Raw genomic sequence first — 8590 nt, forward strand, 5'->3', positions numbered from 1 at the left:
GTGCTGGTATCACAGATATGGTGGGGAATTAAATAATCATGGGAAGTTGAAATATTGATTGACTTTAATTAGTTTAGTTTAGAGATAAATCCTGGAAACAGGTCCTTTAGCCCACCGAGTCTGTGCCGACCAGCGATCCCCGTACACTAGCACTATCATACACACTCAGGACAATTTACAATTCTTACCAAAGCCACTTAACTGACAAACCTGTACATCTTAGGAATGTGGAAGGAAACAGGAGCTCCCAGAGAAAACCTATGGGGAGAATGTACAAACGCCATACAGACGGCACCTGTAGTCAGGATTGAATCAGAGTCTCTGGCGCTGTAAGGCAGTAACTCTACCACTGCGCCACCATGCCACCCATAGTTATTTTCTCCTAATTTCATGGGATGGGATAGTTTTGATCATGCCATACCATGTTGTTCCTAACTCTTACAAACACAAACACTCAACACAGAGTGCAGCACAGTGGTGCAGTTAGTAGAGCAACTGCTTCATAGTTCCAGAGACCCAGGCCCTCAGGTGCTGTCCACATGAAGTTTGCATGTTCTCCCTGTGACCGCATGGGTTTCCTCTCTCTTGGTGCTCTAGGTTTCTTCTTTCACCCAAAGATGTGTGGGTTTATAGGTTAATTGGCCTCTGTAAATTGTTCTTAGTGTGTAGAGAGTGGGGGAGAAAATGGGATAACATAGAAAAAGTATGAACAGGTGACTGATGGTTAGTGTGGACATGGTGAGCCAAAGGGCCTGTTTCCATGCTGCTTCTCTGAACTATCTCGAAACTAGACAGAGAGTCCTCCTGGCATTCTCTTCAAGTTCCCCCTAAACATGTCATATTTGTGGGTTACATTTCAAGAGATAATATTTGGTGTAAATCTTTGAGCTGGTGGAGCAGCTTGTTTTTATAACGTAAAGACCCATCCAGCTAAACAACTGATGAATGATGTAATGAAGTTGGGATGAGTATAGAAGTTGGGATGTAATGTTAAAATTGTACAAGGCATTGGTGAGGCCAATTCTGGAGTATGGTGTACAATTTTGGTCACCTAATTATAGGAAGGATGTCAACAAAATAGAGAGAGTACAGAGGAGATTTACTAGAATGTTGCCTGGGTTTCAGCAACTAAGTTACAGAGAAAGGTTGAACAAGTTAGGGCTTTATTCTTTGGAGCACAGAAGGTTAAGGGGGGACTTGATAGAGGTTTTTAAAATGATGAGAGGGATAGACAGAGTTGACGTGGAAAAGCTTTTCCCACTGAGAGTAGGGAAGATTCAAACAAGGGGACATGACTTGAGAATTAAGGGACTGAAGTTTAGGGGTAACATGAGGGGGAACTTCTTTACTCAGAGAGTGGTGGCTGTGTGGAATGAGCTTCCAGTGAAGGTGGTGGAGGCAGGTTCGTTTTTATCATTTAAAAATAAATTGGATAGTTATATGGATGGGAAAGGAATGGAGGGTTATGGTCTGAGCGCAGGTATATGGGACTAGGGGAGATTATGTGTTCGGCACGGACTAGAGGGGTCGAGATGGCCTGTTTCCGTGCTGTAATTGTTATATGGTAATGATGTGATGAATGTAGAATCAAGGCTGATATTATTGCCTGGAACTGACCAGAAACCAACGACAGGCATTGATTTTGCACTTGCACAATGCTGTGAAATCGATGCATTTCTTGCAAAAAATCGCCTTCTCGATACTCCTTCATTCTTATAGATAGCAAGAATAAACACTTGCGCAAATAAAATACATATCACGTGTCATTGTGCAGATGAGATACATTTATAACACTATAAGGGTACAAAGCTGATAATTATCTGAATGAAGAAGCAATAATTATTCTAAGATGATTAGTTGGATTTTCCTGCTGACAGTTGGCAGAGTAGTTACACTGAACATCCATGTAATTACTGCTGCCAATGTGATGATGTGCAATTTCACACTGTGAATGGAGGGATAAAATTAGCTGATCATTCAGATTCACGTTGAAATCAAGCTGCATCAACTATCTGCATCAATTATCTGATCAGAAAGCACTGGTCTGATTTGCTGCTGCTTAGCTTACCTGAGTCAACACCTGACAGGAGGTTGAGTTTGTCCTCAATGCCAGTAATTCTCTGGAGGAGGAAACCAGCCAGGTGTCTCATCCCGGATCATTGATCAATGACTTTACTCTGGTTTTGGACACTGCATTAACTCCCCATCAAACTGCCTGACATTCTGTTATGGCTTCTCTGATATGATGTAAATACATATTCTCTTGCAGTGTCCCCTAATAGGCAATTGAACCATATAAACCTGTCTAGTTCCAGGTCCATGCTGAGTTAACTGTGGTAGAGCTGTCAAGAGATAATTGTCAGGATTGCTGTGATTTACCTTATTTGCCTCATATACCAAGATTAACAAGATCACTCTTGTCATTACATTATTAGAAGAGAGCACAATTTGGAATCTGAGGGTCGACTACATGCATGAAATCATTTGACACAAAGCTTTCAGGAGTGGGGAAAAAAGAGGCCTTTGAAAATTGTAGGAATGTGCAACAGATTCTGTCATCCATTTCACCACTAACTTCCATCTGGCACTCAAATTCACCGGGACCATTTCCGACATTTCCCTACCATTTCTTGACCTCACTATCTCCATCGCAGGTGATAGACTACTGACCGTCACTATAAACCTACTGACTCCCATGGCTATCTGGACTACACTTCTTCCCACCCTGCTTCCTCCATCCTAAGGAATCCATCCCCTACTCCCAATTCCTCCGTCTACGCCGCATCTGCACCCAGGATGAGGTGTTCCACACCAGGGCATCGGAGATGTCCTAATTCTTCAGGGAACGGGGGGTTCCCCTCTTCTACTATAGATGAGGCTCTCACCAGGGTCTCTTATATACGCCGTGACTCTGCTCTCACTCCCCATCCCCCCACTTGTAACAAGGGCAGAGTCCCCCTAGTCCTCACCTCCCACCCTACCAGCCGTCACATACAACAAATTATCCTCCGACATTTTTGCCACATCCAACGTGATCCCACCACTTGCCACATCTTCCCATTGGGATTGAGTATAAAAACACGGAGGTCTTGCTGCAGCTGTACACAGTATTAGTGAGACCACATTTGGAATACTGTGTACAGTTCTGGGGTCCATACTTAAGAAAGGATGTACTAGCCCTGGAGGCAGTGCAGCGAAGGTTTACAAGATTAATTCCTGCGATGAGGGGATTGACATATGAGGAAAGGTTAAGTAAGCTGGAACTCTACTCTTTGGAGTTTAGAAGAATGAGAGGCGATCTCATTGAAACATATAAGATCGTGAGGGGCCTTGATCGGGTGGATGCACCGAGGATGTTCCCAATGATCGGGGAAACTAGAACTAGGGGACATAGTTGCAGAATAAGGGGGGGCTCTTTTAAAACTGAGATGAGGAAGAACTTCTTCACCCAGAGGGTGGTTAATTTATGGAATTCACTGCCCCAGGGAGCAGTGGAAGCAGAAACGTTAAATATATTTAAGTCTAAAATAGATGTTTTTTTAGCTGCCAAGGGGATAAGGGGCTACGGGGAGAGGGCAGGGATATGGACCTAGGTATGGTTAGTATAGTAAGACCTGAGTGATCTCCTGGACAAGTGTCGATCGCCTGGATTGGGGTCGGAGAGGAATTTCCCGGATTTTTTTCCCGAATTGGACCTGGGTTTTTATCCGGTTTTTTGCCTCCCCCAGGAGATCACGCGGTTCTTGGGGTGGAGAGGGGTGATAGCGGTATAAAGGGGAGGGTAGTGTCTTGTGTTCTGTGTCTTGTGTCTACTGTTTGTGGGTAAGTGTGTCTGTTTAGTGTTCAGCCATGAGCGAATGGCGGTGCGGGCTCGACGGACCTGGTGGTCTACTCTCGCACCTACTTTCTATGTTTCTATGTTTCTATCTCCTCCCCTGTCTGCTTTCTGCAGAGACCGCTCCCTCCGTAACTCCCTAGTCAATTCGTCAGGAAATGCTGCACTTGTTGCTTTACCTCCCCCCTTGACTCCATTCAAGGACCCAAGCAGTCTTTCCAGGTGCGGCAGAGGTTCACCTGCACCTCCTCCAACCTCATCTATTGCATCCTCTGCTCTAGATGTCAGCTGCTCTACATTGGTGAGACCACGCGTAGGCTTGGCGATCGCTTCGTCGAACACCTCCGCTCGGTTCGCAATAACCAACCTGATCTCCTGGTGGCTCAGCACTTCAACTCCCCCTCCCATTCCGAATCCTACCTTTCTGCTTTCTGTCTTGGGCCTCCTCCATGGCCAGAGAGAGGATCACTGTAAATTGAGGGAACAGCACCTCATATTTCGCTTGGGCAGTTTGCACCCCAGTGGTATAAACGTTGACATCTAATTTCAGATAGTCCCTACTTTCTCCTCCCCTTCTCAGCTCTCCCTCAGCCCATTGGCTCCACCTCTTCCTTTCTTCTTCCCGCCCCCACCCTCACATCAGTCTGAAGAAGGGTTTCGACCCTATTTCCTTCGCTTCATAGATGCTGCCTCACCCGCTGAGTTTCTCCAGCATTTTTGTCTACCTTCGATTTTCCAGCATCTGCAGTTCCTTCTTAAAGACTGTCATCAGTTTGCCTCTTTTCCACAAGAGTCAAGACACAAGAGACATTTATTTGTCACATGTACCAATTGGTACAGTGAAATGTGTGGTCACCATACAGCCATACGAGCACAGAACACGATACTCTTTAACACAGACATCCCCACACAGCGGAATCAAAGTTTCCCACTGTGAGGGAAGGCACCAAAGTGCAGTCATCCTCCTCTGTTGTCCTCTGTTGTTCACCCATGGTTGGGGGGCTCCCGAACTGCTCGTTGTCGCCACTACGGGTGGCCCGATGTTCAGGCCTGCTCGCCGGATGATGGAACTCTGACGTCGGAACGGGAGAACAGGTTTTCCTGCTTCTGAGTTACAAATGTGTGTGATCACAGCTTGGTACAGAACTTGAGCATGGACACCACAGGATGGTATTAATCATATGCAGCCTTTGAGATTAGATAATTTTGGTAAGTTTAGTTTAAAGATACAGTGTGGAAACGCCCATTAGCCCACCGAGTCTGCGCCAACCAGCGACCCTGGCACACTTACACTATCCTACACACACTAAGAACAATTTACAATTATACCAAACCAATTAACTTACAAACCTGTATGTCTTTGGAGTGTAGGAGGAAACCTGAGCACCTGGAGAAAACCCACACGGTCATGGGGAGAATGTACAAATCCATTCAGACAGCACCCGTAATCAGGATTGAACCTGGGTCTCTGGCGCTGTAAGGCAGCAGCTCTACCAGTACGCCATTGTGCTGTGCTATCTGTAAGAGAAAAAGTTTTACAAGATTTTTAAAATAGTTTTCCTGAATATCTACGTATATTACGAAAAGTCTGATCTTAACCAATTCCTGTTGTTCTGTATATTGATTTTAGAAAAAATGCTGCCACTTACGGCTGTGATTTTTGGCCATCTTACTCAGAGTCCCCCTCCACTGTGCAGGACAAGTGGATTTTTCCCATCGATGAAAAATAAAAGAGTTATTAGTGTTTAAAATATTTTGGATTCTCTCTCCTGAAGGCCACGCCCATCCAGAGAGACTATAAAACCCGGAAGTGTTGAGTGCCTTAGTCTATCTCTGCAAGATGGGGGAAGCGAGAGGGTGACGTCTCTCAGTCTGAGCTGTGAATAACACTGAACACATGTCTACTGACCTGTGAGTGGTTTTACTGACCTGTCAGTGCCCTTAATGTGGTTTGGTAATGCTAAAGCTGTGTTGCCTCTGGTTGGAAATGCTAAAGCTGTGTTGTCTCTGGTTTGGAAATGCTAAAGCTGTGTTGCCTCTGATTTGGAAATGCTAAAGCTGTGTTGCCTTTGGTTTGGAAATGCTAAAGCTGTGTTGCCTTTGGTTTGGAAATGCTAAAGCTGTGTTGCCTAATTAAAGTTGCATTGCCTAATTAAATTTGCCTTGCCTAATTAAATTTGCCGTACCTAATTAAAGTTGCCTAGCCTAATTACAGTTGCCTTGCCTAATTAAAGTTGCCATGCCTAATTAAAGTTGCCGTAACTAATTAAAGTTGCCGTGCATAATTAAAGTTGCCTTGCCTAATTAAAGTTGCCTTGCCTTCTATATAATTAAAAGTCTAATCTTGACCACTTCCTGTTTGCGTTTTATATTGATTTTAGAAAAAATGCTACCACGTACAGCTGTGATTTTTGGTCATCTTACTCAGTCCCCCTCCGTTCATCAGGTGCTGAGGATTTTGCACATCGATGAAAAATAAAAGAGTTATTAGTGTTTAAAAAATGTTGAGAATCTCTCTCCTGTCAATCATGCCATGAAGGCCACGCCCCTTCTGGTTGGAAGGGGGAGGGACTATAAAACCCAGGTGTGGGTGTGACTCAGTCTCTGCAAGATGGAGGAGGGAGAGGTCACGACTCACTGTCTTTAGTGGCCTGGCACCCTGCTTGAAATGGTATGAAACTGCACTTGAATTTGGTGGCCTTGCACCCCGCTTGAAATGGAATTTCAAGGAATAGCCGTGAGTTAACTGCCCACCCACCAGCCATGTATGAGTGAGCTACAGGCTTGAGTGACTGAGCCGCCAGCCCAAGAATCCATTCGGCCCACAATGTCCATACTAGCCCTCTGGAAACCAGTCCCTTCAGCCCACAACACCCATACTAGCGCTCCAGAAAGCCCCCCCCCCAACTGGCCACGGTGGAATATTGCATTGGGGGACCAGCCCTCCCGTGTGATGCTGGGACCCAACGGGTCCCACTTAGTCTAGTAGTATATATATTTGGATTCAGTTTAATATCTAAATGAATGAACATCTACAAATGCAATACTTCCTCTATAGTGTTGTTATGATTATGAGTACTCATGTTAGAATGCAAAACATCATTGTAAATTTCAATTAGAATTGGAGAGCAAAGTCACTCTCGATTTGTATTAATTATCTAAAATAATCAGCTGCAAAATAAACTTTAGAAGCTTCCAGACAGCTCAATTAAAATGAATAATTTAAGGCAAGCATAAACAGATCTTTCCAAACAACCTTTCACTTGTCCTGAAAACTTCAGCCAGCATGTACGATAATCAGTATTTAACCATTGGGTACACTTGCACATGTCTATAAGCATTTGGTAGAGCTGCTGCCTCTCAATTCCAGAGATCATGTTTTAATCTTGACCTTGCGTGCTGTCTCTGTGGAATTTGTACGTTCTCCCTATGACTGCGTGGGTTTCCTCCAGCTGCTCCAATTTCCTTCCACATCCCAAAGACGTGCAGGTTTGTAGGTTAATTGGCCTCTGTAAATTGCCCCTAGTTTGTAGGGATATGGGATAACATGGAACTAGGGTGATCAATAGTCAGCGTAGACTTAGTGGTGCAAATGGCCTGTTTCCATGCTGTATCTCTAACCTAAACTAAACACAGGCATACATGGTTTATGGTGCTGCAAAACCAACAAGATAATCTCGCTTTGAGCCCTGTGTATTAATTAAAAGCAGGTAGTTACATTTATGTCAAAATAAAAAATACTGCAAAAAGGACTCATTACAGATTAAAGCAGAATAGAAATAAAAAGAATAGAAAGTGAAAAAGTGATGGGCAACGTGCCTCTGAATCTGAAAAATAGGTTAATATATTAAAGATAGACACACATTGCTGGAGTAACTCAGCGGGTCAGGCAGCATCTCTGGAGAGAATTTCGGGTCGATACTCTTCTTCAGGAGAGAGGGAGACTAGAGATATGGAAGGGTAAGGTGTGAAAATGACAGATAAAAGCAGATGTTGCCAAGGAAATGTAGAATGTTTCATTGTTATCTGAGGGGACAGCAAGGCATACAGTAAAATTAATCAGGAGGGCAGTGAAACTAGTCAGAGAACTAGTGGGGGCAGGATGGACAGAGAGTGAAAGCAAGGGTTACTTGAAGTAGGGAAATCAATATTCATACCGCTTTATAAGCTGTCCAAGCAAAATAAGGGTATTGTTGACATATCGGGCCTCACTCTGACAGTGGAGTAGGAATGAGAGGGGGAGTTAAATTGTTTAGCCACTGGGAAATCCCGCAGGCCTAGGCAGACTGAGCGGAGATCGCCGACTTTGTGCTTGGTCTCACCGATATATAGGAGTCCACACCTGGAACAGCAGATACAGTAGATGAGGTTATAGGAGGTGTAAGTGAACCTCTGCCTCACCTGAAAGGACTGTTGGGGTATATTAGTTAGACATTTGATTAAAACAGAGAATGCTAGTTTAGACATATGTAACTGAATTACTATAAAACAGGGAAGTTACACTGGAATGATCACATAGTTAGTGAAGTCTGTAATTTATCTCTGTGCAATATTAGTGCTTTTGTTACAATTGATTCTAAATCTAGTATATGGTCAAATTAACCTAATGAGCTATTTTGTCAAATTCCGTAAGACAGCACCCGTAGTCAAGATTGAACCTGGATCTGCACCGCAAGACAGCAACTCGACCGCTGTGCCACTGTGCCAGCCATAGATGGAAAATCAAATAAGTTTCATTGCAGGCGTTGATTTATT

At 44.1% G+C, this 8590-nt stretch overlaps 1 long non-coding RNA gene across 1 annotated transcript; it reads right to left on the minus strand.

Moving 5' to 3' along the window:
* Nucleotides 1-1328: 1328 nt before the first annotated feature.
* LOC116971714 lies at nucleotides 1329-5530 on the minus strand. Its single transcript, XR_004411580.1, has 3 exons — nucleotides 5408-5530; nucleotides 2572-2574; nucleotides 1329-1340 (listed from the first exon to the last, which is right to left on the minus strand). It is a non-coding gene; the product is annotated as an uncharacterized LOC116971714 (long non-coding RNA).
* Between the last annotated feature and the right edge of the window lie 3060 nt (nucleotides 5531-8590).

Source organism: Amblyraja radiata, chromosome 4, assembly GCF_010909765.2.
Source record: "Amblyraja radiata isolate CabotCenter1 chromosome 4, sAmbRad1.1.pri, whole genome shotgun sequence".
NCBI lineage: Eukaryota > Metazoa > Chordata > Chondrichthyes > Rajiformes > Rajidae > Amblyraja > Amblyraja radiata.